At 41.1% G+C, this 19,628-nt stretch overlaps 1 long non-coding RNA gene across 1 annotated transcript; it reads left to right on the forward strand.

Moving 5' to 3' along the window:
* Positions 1 to 5,569: 5,569 nt before the first annotated feature.
* LOC148113288 (uncharacterized) lies at positions 5,570 to 15,630 on the forward strand. The gene is made up of 3 exons (XR_015734378.1): positions 5,570 to 5,752; positions 6,725 to 6,784; positions 15,531 to 15,630. It is a non-coding gene; the product is annotated as an uncharacterized LOC148113288 (long non-coding RNA).
* Positions 15,631 to 19,628: the final 3,998 nt, after the last annotated feature.

A 19,628-nucleotide genomic window follows, 5' to 3' on the forward strand; every position in this document is an offset into this window, starting at 1 on the left:
AGAAGGAACACAAAAGAGGTTTCCAGGCTGTGTGCCTGGACCAGGCGCTTTCTCTCGGGCCTCCCACCCGGAGGCCTCGCAGAAGCAGACAGGTAGGCCTGAAAGGCAGCTGAGCCTCCCCGCCCCCACCAGTGGTTTGCGGGATTTAAAATTATGGATTTGGTGGTCCCTGAGGTCCAAAAGGTTGGAGACCCCTGCTTTATAATGCATGCAGAGTGAAAGATTGTATTTCTTCCAAGTCTAGATTTAGATGAGATCAATACAGGGAGAGAGATAGAGAGATGTCTCTGTTATTTCTATGTTCTGTTTCCCTGTTAAACATCAGGGTTGGGGGAAAAAAGGAGAAGTGTATTTGACCATATAACTCCTACTATTTGACTGGAAATGTAATCTCATACTAAAATAAAATATACTTTTACACCCTTCTAAATGAAAAATCAAAATTTAACCTTGCACCAGTTTCTCTTTTTTTCCCCATTAAAAGCCTATCTGCCATAACATTTCACATATTTCCTCCCATTTTGCTAAAAACATTAAGAGCTGTTAACGGATATTGCATGTTAGCCAACAAAAGGCTTGAAGTACTGAAAATCTAAATGCTACTTGTAGCTTCTAATTCAGTGCTAGCTTCCCTTTGTACTATAATTTTCTGAAGATGTGGAACAGCTTCTGTTTCTAAAGCACTTTAACCCAGAAGAGAATTCTATATCAGTTAAAGAGAGAGAACTTAAAAAACCTTCAATGGTAAGTGTAGAAGAAAAGATTTATAAATTTTACCTTTGCCTCCATTGTTTGGTTCACTTGTTTCCATCTCAATTTCTTCTCATCATTACAGGATGAAGAAATGTGATTGGAGTTGGTAATTTCTTGCAAAAATGAATGAAGAAAATTGTCACCTACCACGAAGGAAATCATGTTTACCTGCTTGCCATATCTCAAAGGTGCTTTTTCAAAAGGCAACTGGACTATGGTTTTTTTTTCTGGGTTTTTGTCTGTTTGTTTTTTTGCCTTGAGGAAGAAGAAGAAGAAGATGCTTCGCTTCTCATCCAAGAAGCTTCATCAGTTCTGGCTGGCTGATGTGGGGGATAGAAGGATTAGTTCTGCTTGCCATACATTTATTTAACATATGGTGTCGTTACAATTAGCCAGATTACAGTGTTAGTACATAGTAGTTATTTGGCTGCTGAAGAATGCTAGACCTTAGTTCGTGTTCATGCGCTCCTCAGGGTGTACCAGAGAGGGTGAACTAGCTCTGTACCAAAAAGACAAGCAGTGTCCTGTGGCATCATCTGTTATTCTGTTATCACCAATGTCGCCTTGCAATTGGACATTGCACCGGGGCAGGTCCAGCACCGGCAGATGTCTGACTGTCAGCACAAACACTGTCACATTTCCCACCAGAGTGGTACCTATTAATTTACTCTCATGTAGGATGGTTTTGTACCACTAGGTGGGCAGAAGCTGAGGCACATGACAGGAGCTCACTCCGTCAGGCAGTGCTAGGACTCGAACTGTTGCAGTAGAGACCATCTCCAGTGTGTTTAACTACTAAGCCACAGTGCCTCACACTTGCCATAAAAATACTAATGATCAAGAGTCTGAAATTAAAAAAAAATGTGGCCACCCTAATGATGTGTCCTAAACAATGAATTATGTACAAAGATTTTGACCTAGATTTTATGTGCCACGCATTCAAACAAATAATGGGAGAGAAACTGAAGTTGACTGATTAATGTATTCAGATTTGAATGCATTAATGTTTGTTTGTTTATCTCATTTCACTCTATACATTGGGAAAAAATGATAATGTTCTGTGGGTTCTTGCCATAAGAAAGCCAAATGAAAATCTGCTTTCTAAAATTTATCCAATCAGAAAGCAAGTGATAGTAACTTGAATTCAGTTAATTTGCATTTAATTAAAGTTAAATTAAATTAACAAGATTACTCTCCAGTCATGTGTTTAATACTTTCCTCCCCCTTCAATCTCATTAAAAATTGAACATTTGTAAATCGGGGAGGGATGCTCCCAATTTCTGGGGGGAGCATCTGAACTCCTGGAGTTTAGATGAAATTCTGCTTCCACATGAAACTATAAATGATGTCTATAAACACATATTACCAAATCAATATTGGTTTGAAAGGAAATTTGTAGGTGAAAATGACTGATTGGCTCTTCATTGCAGTGACTTTTTCATATAATTCCTTCTATTTTTTCCTAAAATGAATTCAATCTTGGAAACCTAAGGCTTTGTAAGAAGAAAATCATTGTCTTGTGGAGATTACATTGAACCCTGCTAATTATTTCTTAAATAATGTTCCATGACACCCTATTTTATGGTGAAATACGAAGGGAACTGCATGTTTGCCTCATATCATCCATTCTAACCTCATTTGGGGTTAGAATGGATGATATGAGGATACTTCTATGCCCCATAAGTATCTTTGCTTCTCACTTATATCTGAAAGAACTATTTATTCTGATGACACACTAGCCGTAGTGAGCTTAATATCTGATGTCTTCTCTTATACCCATGATAGAGAACCTATGGCACGCATGGCACAGATGGCACGCCTAGCCATTTCGGTGGGCACGCGAGCTCATATTTGGGCCTTCTGGGCCCACTGGAAGTCAGCAAATGGACCGTTTCTGGCCTCCGGAGGGCCTCCAGGGGGGGAGGCCGTTTTTGCCCTCCCCAAGCTCCTAGAAAGGCTCTGGAGCCTGGGGAGAGAGAAAATTGGGCCTACTGGGCCCACCATGCCATCGCGTGCCATCGCATGCCAGGAGTGGAGGGGAGGAGCGGAGGGGTTACGTGCACAAGCATTAGGGGTGTGGGCATATGTGCATGCAATGCCCCCCTCCTCCCTCCTGCCCCCACCCCCGCTCTTGGCACGCGATGGCAAAAAGGTTAGCCATCACTGTCTTATACATATTTGACAGACATATTTTGCTATTAGTCTTTAGAAAAAAATCCTCAACCTAAACTTTTTGCATTTCACATGTTTGATGCAATAATTCTGCTTCGGAATACTTCTTGTTTCTTCTTGCGGTTGTTATTGTTCAATGCTTTGGTTTTAGTTCTTTTCTTTGACTATTCTGGCAAGTTTTAGAAAATGGAGCTTTTCCTCCCAACCAGATGGCTGCATAAATCAGCATTACGGGGGGGAAAAAAATAGCTGACGTTTCTTGATTAGGTTTATATTCTGGCAATGAAACTCCCATATCAATTCAGCAATTACAAGGAACACTAAACTTGTGCACCAAATGGCTGCTAGCAGACTCTCTCACACCCTGTTGATTCAAGGCAATCTAGAAACAAGGGAGAAATGGACTGAGATTTACTTTTCATATTTTCCAGAGACGCAGAAGCAATTAATGAGAAATAGGGGGAAAAAAATGTAATAAAGTTGGGATGAGTAGTTATCATTCTTCTAAAGGTAGTTTTAGGGCTATAGAGTGCTTAGGCAAAAAAAGAGATGTAAGCGTTTTCAAGGACACAAGGATAGCACTTGCTTGCAACTCCATTAACTTGAAGTGCCTTTTTCTAGAATTATAAAGAGGTACAGAGGGCACTTAGCCATATAGTACCATGTTTTCCTGAAAATAAGACTGGGTCTTATATTTTGAGGGGTTCCAAAATAAGCACTAGGGCTTATTTTCAGGGAAACACGATTTCAGGATGATCAGCTGGGCTGGGTGCCCCAACCCCCGGGCGTGTACACAACAGGCAGCAAGCGTGCAGGGACCAATGGTACCTGGCAGCTGCAGCCCGCTGGTCCTTTGGTCGGCACACTCTGGGGTTGTGCAGCCCACGCAGTGCAGGTGAGTTGATTCTCTGTCCAAGCAGCTTATTGAGGTAGAGATGCAGGGGGGAGGCAGGCAATCTGGATGCGCCGCATGGGCCGCAGGAAAGCTGAGAGTTGGTGGACCAGAGCAGGCGGCCGGCCGTAGGAGGATCATCTTCACACAGCGCCTCTGCCTCCATAAGCTGCTTGGACAGGGAATCAATTCACCTGCACTGCGTGGGCTGCACAACCTCAGAGAACACAAACTAAAGGACCAGTGGGCTGCAGCTGTCAGATATCACTGGTCCCCGCACGCTTGCTGCCTGTTGTGTACAGGAGCCTTTTTGCTGCCCATGAGCAATGGACCGAAGGAGTGGCCCCGAGGAATAGACTGGCTGCTAAGAAAATGGCCAGATAAAAGGTCAGAGCTGAAGAAATTTCTTGGATGAGAAGTGAAACTTCTTCAAAGAAAAACCAGAAAGTCCCAATTGCCTCTTGAAAAAACACCTTTGGGACAGCCAGATAAAAGAAACATAAGTCTGGGCCAGAACTGTAACCTTAGAAAATATCTCAAGCAAGACCTTCCTGAGTTCTCCTGAAATAAAAGGAGGAGCTTGCAAGATTGTGTTATTATAATAAATGTAGTATTAGCCTGCATGGCTTTTGTTTCATGATCTTGTCTACCTTGAAGGGTTGAACTGAATGTGTGAGCAACAGTCTGAGTCTTTAATTTGGATTCCTTTCTTGAGTCTGAGTTTGCACTCAATGAAATCTAAATTAACCCTTTAAATGTTTTACATCTGTAATATTAAAAAAAAAAAGAGGAAAAAATTCAAGGATTATAGATACACTAAACTAAAGCTTCACTTTAGGTTCACTGCTCCAAACTGATAATAATAATAATAACTTGATTGTCATTATATGTGTATACACTATACCCATACAACGAAATTCATTTAACATCCAAAGACCAGGTCCAACACACATAACAATCCCGAAACACACTCCCACCCACCACAATTCCCCACCCCTAAACCACCCAAACAGCCACACAACAGACCAAGTAATGCTGTCCAACAGCTCACTGATGGTGGCCCTTTAGTTCATTGTTGAGTGCAATTGAGCTCTGGGATAAAAACTATTCAGAAAACATGTGGTGAGCACCTCCTACAGGCCTCCCACCGCCCAGTGCACTCACATAGGACTGCCCTCCTCCGGGTGCTGTCTGACAGACTATGTTGGCCGACGCCACCCAGGATAAGGGCGTTCTCTGTGGCCGCACTGACCCTCTGGAACGAGTTACCCACTAGGCTCCGGACAGCCCCTGACCTCTGTTCTTTCCGCAAAGACCTGAAGACATGGCTTTTTAAACAAATTGTCTGATCTGTTGGGAGTTTTTAATTAATGGTGGGATTTTAATTGTATTTTTTTTTAACTTTATTTATTGTTATTGTTTACTCTACGTGATGGTTGTGAGCCGCCCCGAGTCCTTCGGGAGAAGGGCGGCATATAAATTTTAATAAATAAATAAATAAATAAATAAATAAATAAATAAATAAATAAATAAATAAATAAATATTTTAGAATGAACAGCAATAACATTTTGATTAAGGAAAGTCCATTGGGAGGACAGCTGAATTCCAACAGATGGAACATCTGACCCAGTTTTCATTGTCATTTTAACCTACAATCACTCTGACTTGGTAACCATAGCTATGACAGCTTTGTGATGCAAGACTAACATATACAAATAAGGACTCACATTAAAGAAACCCATTTCAGAGAAGACAGATGATCATTTCTATGGCTCTTAAGAACATAAGCATAGCCCGGGCCTCATCTCAGTTCAGCATTTTTTTGTTTGTTTGTTTCTTAGAGAATCAAAACTACTGCTTCTTGGGTGCTTGCTATCACAGCGTGAAGATGTTCCTTTCTTTCATGGTTCTTGCTTCACAATCGGTATTTGGAGGTATGTGGCTGCCAATTTTGTGGTAACAGAGAATCACAAGATTCATGGCCTTTGACAGATTTGTCCTATATGAGTTTACCCACTCCTCCTTTAAAGCCAGCCAAATTAGTGTATTGTTCATGCTAATGAATTACACAGATTCCTTATGCAGTGTTGGAAAAGTCCTTTCTTTGGTCTCTCCCAGTTAGAAAATCACTAATGATTTTCTAGTTCTAAAATTTAGTAAGAGGAAAAATATCTATCTATCTATCTATCTATCTATCTATCTATCTATCATCTATCTATCTATCTATCATCTATCTATCTATCTATCTATCCATCCATCCATCCATCCATCCATCCATCCATCCATCCATCCATTTATCTATCATCTATCTCTATCTATCTATATATCCATCCATCCATTTATCTATCATCTATCTCTCTATCCATCCATCCATCCATCCATCCATCCATCCACCCATCCATCCATAAACATTCGTATATGTAGAATACCGCACTTAGAATGCACTTAGAATAACATCTATCTATCTATCTATCTATCTATCTATCTATCTATCTATCTATCTATCTATCTATCTATCTATATCTCTCTATCTATCATCTATCTATCTATATCTATCTATCTATCATTATCTATCTATTTATCTATCTCTCTATCATCTATCTCTATCTCTCTCTATCTCTCTATCTCTCTATATCTCTCTATCCATCTATCATGTCTGTCTATCTATCTATCTATCTATCCCTATCTATCTCTCTATCATCTATCTATCTATATCTATCTATCTATATCTCTCTATCTCTCTATCATCTATCTATATCTCTCTATCTCTCTATCATCTATCATGTCTGTCTGTCTGTCTGTCTGTCTGTCTGTCTGTCTGTCTATCTAGCTAGCTAGCTAGCTAGCTAGCTAGCTAGCTAGCCATCCAACCATCTATTTATCTATTTATCTATTTATCTTTTTAGGTAGTATTCCTAGTACTATTACCTATGTTTTCAAGCGCTGAGTCAGAATTAAGAACAAAGGTGAGTTAGTGGCATTTCTTACACATGCACATGACTTATGCATCGTTCTCCAAAACATTTCTGTTTCCCAGGAAATTGATGTCCTACAATTTCATACAGAAAAGAAAGAGATCATCCTGCCTCACCTCTCAAACAGTATCACAGAATAACAGATTGGAAGGGACTGTGGAGGTCTTCTAGTCCAACCACCTGCGCAAGCAGGAAATCCTACACCATTTCAGACAAACGGCTATCTAATCTAAAATACATCACAATATTCTTCTTCCTAAAGTTCAGATTAAAACTTGTTGTCTAGTTGGTGCTGGCTCTGGATGTGATTGGCCCTCATCCTTTTACTTCACATTCTTCTCCAAAGCACCTGAGGGCAGGACAAGAAGCAATGGGTGAAAACTAATCAAGGTGAGAAGCAACTTAGAACTAAGGAGAAATTTCCTGACTGTTAGAACAATTAATAAGTGGAACAATTTGCCTGCAGAAGTTGTGAATGCTCCAACACTGGAAGTTTTTAAGAAGATGTTGGATAACCATTTGTCTGAAGTGATGTAGGGTTTCCTGCCTAGGCAGGGGTTGGACTAGAAGACCTCCAAGGTCCCTTCCAACTCTGTTATTCTTTCAACTAACCATCAATGATGGAACTAGAATTCATAACTCTACAAATACCTAAACATGCCACATGGTTCATTGATGATCAGTTCCCAGTTATAATGTTTGTTTTAATCCATAGGTATAGATGCCACAGGATATAATTTATAACTATATCCAGTATAGGAATTCAATACAATTCACTTAAGAATGCTTTATAAAATATTATCTTCAGCGGTGCCATTTTAGCACATTAAGAATGTCATTGCCTTAAAAATATGTACAACAAAACATTGTAGTAATAAAACCCCAAAGAAATGAACCTCTTATAACATCATGATTCTGTTTAGAGGGCAAGGGAAGGAATTAATACCGTTTCTATGTGGTTATTGCCATGATGCTTAAGGAATTCTTTTTTTATTGAAATGTTATTGCCTTTATAAAATTTGTTTTGCATTTCTAAGCAAATGTTTACTATAAAGAATACTAATTAGGTGTTAAAGGATTTTTGTTCATTTGCTTTATTCACATTATTTGGGATAGAGATGGTTTCCTGTGAATAGTTGGAAAACCATCAATTTGGTTTTGGAAGAAAAATAAAAATAATATCTACTGATATAAATCGATATATCTGCATTAATTTTTATGAACGTCAATATTTCTTGTAAAAAGTAGTGCTACTCTTATGTGGCCTTTTAAATGACTTAACTCAGGAACATTTTTAATGTGTTAAAGTTAAATAAAAAAAAAAAACAATATCCCCCAAAGATAGCAATTATATGGTGAAAAAAGAAAACCTAAATATCATGATAATTATAAATTAAATATAACAAAAAATAAATAAATTTCTCAGAAAGATCAATATAATGACTACATATATAATGTATAAAATAAATTCAGTCCTTAAACTGCCATTACATCTAGACAGTATAGAGACATATTGGGTACTCTTCTCAAGTAACTTCAATAATACCTGACTCCATCTGGGATTTTTTTTTAAAAATTCTCTACTCCTTTTTTTTTTTTTAATTTGATTTATATGCTGCCCTTCTCCGGAGACTCAGGGTGGCTTACAATGCGTTAAGCAATAGCCTTCATACTCTTGTATATTTATACAAAGTCAGCTTATTGCCCCCACAAACTGGGTCCTCATTTTACCTACCTTAGAAAGGATGGAAGGCTGAGTCAACCTTGAGCCTGGCAAGATTCGAACTAGCAGTAATTGCAGGCAGCTGAATGATAATAACAGGCTATTAGTCTGCTGCGCCACCAGGCTCTTAATGAAGATTCTCATTCATCAGATTAATAGGTATAAATAAAACTTAATAGATTGACTGCCATGATTGAAAAACAGCATTTTGATAATGTGATTTCTTCAAAATGAAGAACCAAGAAAAAGGGAGTGTGCATATGATAAACCTATCCATACGTGCTGATGAATTTAGTAAAACTATTATGACAATATTGTAGCAATTTTGCTTGTTTTAAGCATATTTAAGCATATAGCTTAAAATATTTGGAAGAATGAATAAAATGAGTGGAAGAAATAATAACACAAAAATTTTTTGATAAAACAATTGTAAGAATTGAAAAAAAGCATATGATTGATGGTGTCTACAATCACCAGCCCCAATAAGAAGAAGACATAGAATATTCTTTCTAAAATCAAACTGATTTTAAGGTACAATAAAACTGAGTGTCATAGAATATGTATCTTAATTTATTTATTATTTATTAATTCAACTTATATACCACCCTACTCCCCCGGGGGACTCAGGGCGGTGGACAGCCAAACTTAAAACACATATAGTACAAAAGTTAAGAAAAAACTAAAATAAATTAAATCATCGGCATTTCCAATTTAAAATCCCAGATCTCCAAAAGCAAAAAGTTCCCAATTTAAAACCCAGAATCAATAAAATCGAAAATTTAAGAACCCCATTAAAACTGTTTTAAGCTAGGCCAGCTTGTTGGAATAAATAAGTCTTCAGGGCCTTTCAGAAAGTGTGGAGGTCCGGGATCTGTCGTATTCCAGGAGGTAGCTCATTCCACAGGTTGGGTGCCCCCACAGAGAAGGCTCTCCCCCTGGGGGCTGCCAGCCGACATTGCTTGGCCGACGGCACCCTGAGGAGGCCCTCTCTGTGCGAGCGTACTGGCCGGTGGGAGGTTATCGGTAGCAGCAGGCGGTCTCGCAGGTATCCCGGCCCTATGCCATGGAGCACTTTAAAGGTGAGAACCAACACCTTGAAGCGCACCCGGAAGACCCCTGGGAGCCAGTGCAGCTCGCGCAGGAGAGGTATTATGTGGGAGCACCCTGTGGCTCCCATAATCACCCATGTGGCTGCATTCTGGACCAGTTGGAGCCTCTGGGTGCACCTCAAGGGGAGCCCCATGTAGAGAGTAGTATGTTACAGTAGTCCGTTTTACAGTTTGAGAATGCCAAAACAAATACACGGATAACAAAGATTAGTAGGGATTCCCATGGTAGGTGGAGAGTCACTCTGGTGCAGTGGTTAAGGAACTGGGCTAGAAACCAGGAGATTGTGAGTTCTAGTTCCACCTTAGATACAAAGTCAGTTGGCCACTCTCTTTCAGCCCTAGGAAGAAGGCAATGGCAACCCATTTTTGAAATCTCTCCAAGAAAACTGGAGGGACTACTCCAGCTAATTTCTAGGAGTTAAAAATGACTCAAAGGCATACACAAATGCACACACAGAGAGGTTAATGGGAAAGAGGATAAGTGGAGGTTCCAAAAATGGAGAAATGAAAGGTTCAAGACATGCTCAAAATAAAAGGAAAACATTGTTCAGTCAAGACAACAAAATGCTAACAAGTATCATAAAAGTGTAGAAAATCACTTTGGACTAGTCTAGCCCAGTATTTCTCAACCTCAGCAACTTTGGACTTCAACTTCCAGAATTTCCCAGTCAGTGGAATTCTGGAAGCTGAACCCAGGCATCTTAAAGTTGCTGAGTTGAGAAACATTGAGTTAGCCTGAGTCACAAAGTTCCTATTTCAGGGGAAAAGGGGAGACAGTATTATGTCCACTGTCTTGAGTTCTTGAAGAAAAGGTGGGATATCAATAAATGTACCTACTTCTAGAGAGGGAAACATGACTTTGTATATGGATCAACAAGCCAGCTGTGGATGTGAGCATCCATACAGAATCTGTCATCAAAAAAATTACATGATGTAGAGAAGAGGAAGCAGGGTGATAATTTTCTTTGATTAGTAAACTTACGTTAAAAGTACTTGATTTAGCATATGGCAGGGCTGTCAAACTCCTAGCCTGCGGGCTGGATGCATCACACGCTGGCTATGCCCATGCCCATTTTAGTGAAGGGGGAAAAGTCCCAATACGTCACAAGACACCACCGTGACGACGTGAGTGTGACATCCCTGGCGTTTGGTATATCATACCTGAGCTAACAATATATGCTAACATTTCACCTAGATTAGTAAAGCACAATGAAATATGAATGTTAAAAAGATCTATGTTCAAAGGCCAATGTCTCTAGGCCAACTAACCATTGAAGCATAGCAACATTTATATTTAAAAAAATTATCAGATACTGGACTGGTATATGCCCTTAGTTTATAGCCAGTCAAAGCCACTGAAAATGGTTAAAGGCACTGAAAAATATCCTCTGTTTTTTAGTTTAGTATTAACTCAATTTTAGTGGGGCAGAAGGACAATAAAAGGGATGCTTGTGGGATAATTTAGCCTTTTATATCCTAGAAAAATAAGAAGGGAATAAACACTTCCTTGTGCTAGATTCAAAGGGAGGATATATTTGTCCAATGACCCTGTCTAACACAAACTCACCTCTGTTGATATTGTTGCTTTCTTCTTTCCTCAGCCATGCAGATTATGACAATCCTCCTCCTCCTCTAACTCCTCTTTCTCCTCCTCCTCCTCCTCCTGCTGCTGTCTGGTTTTTCAGATCAACCCTTTGGTTCTGACAGAAATGGAAATTGACATAGCGATTTGTTGTCCAAGCCTGGAATCATGGACTAAGAGACTATAACTGGGCCAAAGTCACCAGCTGGTTTTCATGGCTAAAGTGGGAACTAGAACTCACACTTTTCCAACCACTAAACTCAACTGGCTCTCCGCTATCCAATCTGTTACTATACTATGCAACTAATGCCACAATTAGAAATGGCTGCATGGCATGACCAATTGGGGACAAGTCAGGATAATTAACAAATGGCTCGACTTGTTTTGATAGTCTTTTTCTTTTCCAGGGCTGTTGCAGTTGGGGTGGAATCACAAAAGCTTGCAACTTCTTTAGCACAAATAGAACAATTCACAATATATATATATATTAATTTGATTTATATGCCGCCCTTCTCCGGAGACTCAGGGCGGCTTACAATGCGTTAAGCAATAGCCTTCATACTTTTGTATATTTTATACAAAGTCAGTTTATTGCCCCCACAAACTGGGTCCTCATTTCACCTACCTTAGAAAGGATGGAAGGCTGCGTCAACCTTGAGCCTGGTGAGATTCGAACCAGCAGAAATTGCAGGCAGCTGTATTAATAACAGGGTGCATTAAACCACTGTACCATCAAGGCTCTTTACTCATTTTGAGTAGTAATGGCTCAAGGTAGGCTAATACAACCCCTTTCTTTAAAAGCTGCATCCATAATGTTATAAGATGTTTCCTAGGACCCTGCAATGCCATATTATGAACAAAGTTTATGCAAATTTGCTCTAACTGAATTGTATACCCTTTGGTAGCAGTTCTGGGCAACGCTTGAAGTGTAGCCACAAACTGGAACAAGATCAGCAACATACGACAGAAACAGTTAGGCAGCCTGGCATGACTGATTTATAAGGAGTGATTAAAGAGTGTTAAATATTCACAGCTTGGCTCTGAAATTACCAAAAGAGAGATGACAACAATATATAAAAAATAAACACAGAAGAAAATGGGAATTATTGAGCCAAAAGAATTTACTAGCTGATGTTAGAGAAGTATAACATAGCTGCTGATTTTGGAAGAAGGGTGGGGTGGGGAAAGGAATAGAGCCATTGAGCTATCAAGATGTTTCTTGTAGTCCTAATTATAATTACAAGTGTTTGAAACATAACTAGTATCCTAGAGTTGAAGGGATCCAGTGCAGAGATCTAAACTGAAGCATTCTAGGAATATGGCTCTCTAGTTTCTGCGTGAACATATCCAACTGAAAGGGAGCTTAACAGATCTCTGTGAAACTGGCACCGCTGTTGTTATTGTTTTTTTCTCACCTTAATTTGGAATTCTTTAATTTAAATTCATTATTTGCACTCCAGAACAAGAGAGTTTAGGTCTTGACCTACTTCTGTGTGAAATCCCTTAAGCACTGAAGCATGTTATCACTTCCTGCCCTCCATTTTTTCCCTCAAGTTTGAACATATCCACTCTCTTTTTTTATAATCCCCTGATCACCCTTTCTGCTCTTCTCTGTTTTGTTCCACTTTCTCTGAACACTTTTTAAAATGTGATACTCAGAAATGGAAATAGTATTGTTGGTTACATGGAGTCTGACCCAGTGGTGGGTTCCTCCCGGTTCGGTCCGGTTCAGCCGAGCCGGTAGCGGTGATGCTATGATGTCACCGAACTGGTTCTCCCCCCCACCGCCCTCCCACCCCCCCACATTATTCTTACCTTTTATTTGGTCCCACCCACAATCTATTGCTGCCTCCTGAGTCCCAGCTGATGACTAGAGGGAAAAAAACTGTTTAAACTCTTGCCGCTGGGCTTCAAAGGGCCATCCTACAGCTGATCAGTGTTAAAAGAAAACAAATGAGTCGGGTCGTAAGTGCGAGGACTGGTCGTAAGTGTGAGGACATTCCAGAAATGACTCTGACCAGTTAGCCACGCCCACCTAGTCACATGACATCCAAGCCACACCCACAAAATAAGTCACACCCACAGAACCGGTAGTAAAAAAAATTAGAACCCACCCCTGGTCTGACCAAAGCAGAATAAAGAGAAATGATTACTTACCATAAATTCAAAATGATACCTCTAGTAATGCAGCCAAAAACTGAATTTGTCCCTCTCTCACTATTATCCCAACTAATATTATAAAGCCAGGCATCCTCCACTCCTGCCGTTCTACTTTTTCATTTGATTTTTGCTTTCACAATAGCACTTAGACTTATATACCACTTCACAGTGCTTTACAGACCCCTCTAAGCGGTTTATTGCCCCCAGCAATCTGGGTTCTCATTTTACCAACCTCGGAAGGATGGAAGGCTGAGTCAACCTTGAGCCTGGTGAGATTTGAACTGTCAAACTGCTGGCAGCCGGTGATCAGCAGAAGTAGCCTGCAGTACTGCACTCTAACCACTGTGCCACCGCGGCTCTTAATGGATACATTAATGGCCAGAAATAAAGAATGAAAAAGTTACACTGAAGAAAAAATATTCACTGCGGTTGTTAAGTTAATAATGCAGTTGTTAAGTGAATCTGGGTTTTCCATTGATTCCCATTTGCTCATCAGAAGGTCACAAAAGGTCATGTCATCTTAGGACACTGCAATCTTCATAAATACAGGCAAGTGGCCAAGCATCTGAATATTGGTAATGTGATCATTGGGTTGCTACAATGGTCATAAGTATGAAAAACTATCATAAATCATTTATTTTAAAGCTGTTATAACTTCAGTCACTAAATGAATGATTACACTTTGAGGACTACCTGTAATTCAATTCTTTGTTGTTGTTGCTAGTTGTGAAGTCATGTCCGACCCATCACAACCCCATGGACAATGTTCCTCCAGGCCTTCCTGTCCTCTAACATCCTCTGGAGTCCATTTAAGCTCATACCTACTGCTTCAGTGACTCCATCCAGCCACATCATGCTCTGTCATCCCGTTCTTCTTTTGCCCTCAATCTTTCCCAGCATTAGGTTCTTCTCCAGTGAGTCCTTCCTTCTCATTAGTGATCTGTCCCCGTCCACACACACACACACAAACACAGCCAGCCGAGGGTTAAGGAAGCACTTGGCACACACCCAGGTCTTTATCTCCAACTTGGCAGCGATATACACACCGTCTGCCAAGTGCTTTTATTTCCACAGAAACAGAAAGATAATATACTCAGCGTACAAGAGTCCAACAGAAATAATATTTCTCTCAGCAGTTTTGGACGATGCTTTAGTGACTATCCAAGGTTTATTTTTGTTCGTCACAGGGATCACTGGCCACCACCCTCTATTATATAGTCTCTGGGGTGTGGTCCAGTGACTCAGTTCTAATCCCTAGCACGCCTCCTGAGCTGCTGCAATCGTTTATCACACCTTCGGAGGCGTGCGTCCAGGAATGATGTCTCTCCTTCACTCTCATCCGAGACACCTGTCTCCCGGCTAATCTCCTCTCCCTCGGCCGGCACCTGAGACAGTGCCAGAGGGGAGGGGCCTGGAGAGGGAGGCCTGGCTGACTCCTCTTCCTCATGCTCGGAGCTTTCTTCCTCCGATGGGATAGGCTCAGAGGGCGGGGCCACAACAATTAGGTGGCCAAGTATTTGAGTGTAATTCAATTCTATGTTCAATTAAATTGCCCAATTGGTCTTTTAAAGAACTGTAGTCTTTTTTCTGATGCACTTGGTTTGATTTTTCTATTTTACATATATGGAACCTGATACAACACTTGCAATTCTGGGTACAAACATGGAGTTTGAAGACCAATTGGGCAATTTAATTGAACATAAGTTAACTAAGAAAAATGTGGCTGATCTATAAGGTACAAGGAACATGGAACAGCCCAAACCTATTCATATCTATATTCTGAATACTAAAGTCGCTCTCCAGAGACTCCATTGCTGATCCATACTTACCAAGAAAGTCCAGTTGCCTTTTGAAAAAAGCATCTTTGGGAAACCATGACCTGGATAATTGAGAATCTCCATAGACAACACTTTCTAATGTTTCTAAGATTAAACAAAAGATGTGGAAACTTGATGTCTTGCATTCATGCAAAATAGCTAGCTTTGGTTCTTTGTGGTTGTGGTAAAAGTTGAAGCTTGAGACCCTGAACAGCTGATTGTTAATGACTATGTTGCCTAAATTGAAGAGAAAAGACTCCATGACAAACTTGACTTCGTGTTAACAATGAAACCATTTGTCTGAAATCAAGTCAACTAACCAAAATTTATTTATTTTTTGCTAAAGGATGTCATCAAACTGTTGTGGCCCGCCAGCAGCCTGCACGGATTGTTGCTGATCCCAACGACAAGGAGGCTGGTGTGGTGTCGTGCCAGCAGCCTGTGCAGCTGGCGCTCAAGTCGGACAGTGAGGAGGCTGAAGAAGATGTGGTGCCAGAGGTAGGGATTCAGCCAGGGCCTTCAGAACCTCCAGAGGCTCCTTTAAGAGAAGAGGATGAAGTGCAGGAGCCTCTTCTCAATGCACAAGCACGCAGAGCTGCCAAAAGGCAGGAGTGGTTACTCAGGAGGAGGTCTCCTCGAGAGTAAGGCTTGGGGCTAATTGGCCACTCCCTTAGCCTATTTAAGTTTGCACACAGCTTGTAAAAAGCTGCAGGAAACAACGTTCGTTTGTTCGTTCGCTAATCATTGAGTTTGGATTTTCTCTGCAAACTTTGCTTCTGGGCTATCTGCCAACTCTTGTAAGACTCTATCTTATCTGTGGAATTTCGGGCAGGTTGTTAAGAACGTTTTATTAACAACCTGCATTTGCAAAAGACTGCGTTTTGAAGTAAACTGAGTTTTGTTCGGAGTTTGTGTGTGCTACATTCTTTGGGATCCATAGCGGGGCAGAACACAAACCAGTTCAGATACAAATCAGAACTGCAACAATTCCTATTCCTATTCTTGAACAAGGGGTTATTTTCCTGAAAAAAAAATAGGGTATAAATTATCTAATACTTTTGAATTCTGAATTATGTATCTGTCACAGATTGTGGCACTAAGCAAAAAAGCAGACACGCAAGAAAAATGAACAAGTATAGTGTAGTTGGCTGCCTCCTTGAACAAATCACAATTATATTGTATGTTGAAGCTTCTCTCTGCCTTGAAAAATTCCAGCAGTTCCACAGAGCCACCTTACCCATTTTAAAAATACAATAAATGCAATTACAGCCACACTGAAGCTCGAATTTAGCCCATAATGAATTCCTCTGCGGGAAACTACTGCAAATTTCTCCTTAGAGGAATTTATAGCAGAATTGTTTTACATGTCTGCTTAACGTACAGCTGTCAATCTATATAAAGTGACAGTTTTGAGTGCAATACTGGGTATTGGGCTAGAAAAGCAGTGAGGAACAAAGGAAGTGGGAAATTTATTGTTTACCTCATTCTGACACCTAACTCTCTGCACATAGGATAGATATAAAGCATTTCTATAGGAAATGTTTAAAGCACTTTGATAGAAATTATTTGCAGCATTTCCTTTTGCAACATATTGCTCTGGGGGGGAAAAGTATCTCAGTCATCATTGCTCATGATTGTAAATTATACCTAGGTAAATACCAGCATCTGCTTCCCATGCAAACAGAATTTGTCATCACAGAAACAGTCAGACTATCCTGGCTGAGTAAAAATATAACAACAGTTTCTTCTCTTTGCCAAGGAAATGTGAGGAATAAAACACAAGGAACATCATCAAAATTCAACTGATCTTTTCAGTGATTCGCAAGAGGATGCTCATTCTGCAGTTAGGTGTATGTATTCCATTCAGTGTACTTTTCATGTGTGTGTCTCTGTGTGTGTCTCTACATAATCAAACTTACAACCAGGAGGAAAATGGTCAGAAGGAAATGTTGCTTAGGCATACAACAGAAGATGCAGCAGACAAATCTGAACAGACTTGTTAACCTAATATTGCGAAGTTTCTTCTCTGGTAATATTGTATTGCTAACTAAGGCATACAAAACCTTTGCCAGACCAATTCTTGAATACAGCTTGTCCGCCTGGAACCCATACTGTATTTCGGACATTAACACAATTGAGCGGGTTCAAAGGTATTTCACGAGAAGAGTACTCCACTCCTCTACTCACAATAGAATTCCCTATGCCACGAGGCTTAAAATTTTGGACTTGGACAATCTGGAATTGCACCGCCTGTGGTCCGATTTAAACATAGTACACAAAATTGTCTGCTACAAAGTCTTGCCTGTCAATGACTTCTTCAGGTTCAACCACAATAGTACACGGGCAAACAATCGATACAAACTCAAGGTAAATTGCCTCAAACTCAATTGCAGGAAATACGATTTCAGCAACAGAGTGGTCAACGCCTGGAATGCTCTACCTGATTCCATTGTTACAGCCTCAAACCCTCACAGTTTCAACCTCAAACTGTTTACCGTGGACCTCACTCCATTCCTAAGAGGTCCATAAAAGGGGCATGCATAAGCGCACCAGCGTGCCTACCGTCCCTGTCTTACTGTCCCCATTTATTTGTGTTTACTTCTTCTGTTCATGTTTATGTTCATACCTATACTTGTTATCTTGTACATGTTTGACAAACAAACAAACAAATAAATAAATATGACAATCCCCCCCCCCCCAAAAAAAGACTAGTATTAAAAAGGATGGCCAATTCAAGAGAATATTTGTAGCTCAAGGTTGAAATGTGGGTTTCTTAGTGCTCTCTGAACCTGGTGGTTTTCTTGCAGATTAATACTATTATACCAACAATCAACCAGTATACAATACCCCAATCAAGGAACTACCAATTCAGACAAGCAATCATACAGTAAACAACAGCCTAATCAAGGAACCACCAGGAACATTTTCACCAACAGTGACAGGGCAAGTCACTTGTATATAAACAGTGAGCAAACCACTCCCTTCTAGCATTGATCATGTTACCGAATTTGATAATGAAACCTCTGCAAGAAAACAACAAAACACAGAGAGCACCAAGAACCCCACAGGGGAAATGCTAAAAGAATGGAGAATAGCCAATGTCATTTAATGGAGGAAATGGAAGTTATATAGAGAGAGACCCAAACCAAACATGAGGAGAAATTTCCTGACTGTGGGAATTGTTAAGTGATTGAACAGCCCAGTTGAACAGACAATGGTTCCCTATCACTGGTGGTTTTCAAACAAAGGTCTGGATAATCTGAAAATTCCTGACCTCAGCAGGGACTTACACTCAAAAGATTTCCAAGCTACCTTTAAACCAGGGGTCCTCAAAGTATGGCCCGCTGAAGCCATTAATCCGGCCCACACGGGACCACGAGGCTGCCCCGCCCACATCACCCCACCTATCCACCAGCCCCCATCTGCCTTCTGGAGGCCAAGGCAGCCAAAAACGGGCCCGTTTTTTAGTGGCAGAGTCATTCTGGAGGCCGAGGAGGCCAAAAACAAACCGATTTTTCTGCAGCAGAATGTTTCTGGAGGCTGAGGAGGCCAAAAACAGACTTGATTTTGGCCTCCCCAGCCTCCAGAGAGAGGGGGGAGGGGGGGAAGGAGACACACACACACACACACACAAACAGAAGTCCCTCCCCCCCTCCCCAAGGCAGCAACATCCCTTCACTAACCTGCTTTCCACCCCCAAGAGCATAACAAATTAAAATTTAATTTGTGTGTATTGTTTAATGGATTGCTAAAGGACCTTGAGGCGCCTTGTTTGTGGGGTGCCGCAAGGGTCGGTCCTCTCGCCCCTCCTGTTCAACATTTATGTGAAGCCACTGGGTGAGATCATCCATGGTTTTGGGGTGAAGTTTCATCAGTATGCTGATGATACTCAGCTGTACATCTCCACCCCGGACCACCCAATGATGCCCTTGACGTGATGTCCCAGTGCCTGGATGGGGAGAAACAAGCTCAGACTCAACCCCTCCAAGATCGAGTGGCTGTGGTTTTCTGCGTCCCAGTATAGCCAGCTGGCTCCATCGCTACTATTGGGGGTGAGACCTTGGCCCCTCAGAGAGGGCTCGCAACTTGGGTGTCCTCTTGGATGCACAGCTGTCTTTAGAAGATCATATGATGGCTGTGGCCAGGGGGGGCTTTTTATCAGGTTCGCCTGATCCACCAGTTGTGTCCCTTTCTGGACCGGGACGCCTTGCGCACGGTCACTCATGCCCTCGTCACCTCCCATCTGGACTACTGTAATGCTCTCTACATGGGGCTGCCCCTGAAGAACACTCGGAGGCTCCAACTGGTCAAGAATGCGGCCGCGTGGGTGATTATGGGAGCGACATGGCGCACCCATGTAACATCTCTCCTGCGTGACCTGCACTGGCTCCCGGTGGTCTTCTGGGTGCGATTCAAGGTGCTGGTTACCACCTTTAAAGCACTC

Source organism: Pantherophis guttatus, chromosome 5 (assembly GCF_059756535.1).
Source record: "Pantherophis guttatus breed Tessera chromosome 5, ASM5975653v1, whole genome shotgun sequence".
Lineage (NCBI taxonomy): Eukaryota > Metazoa > Chordata > Lepidosauria > Squamata > Colubridae > Pantherophis > Pantherophis guttatus.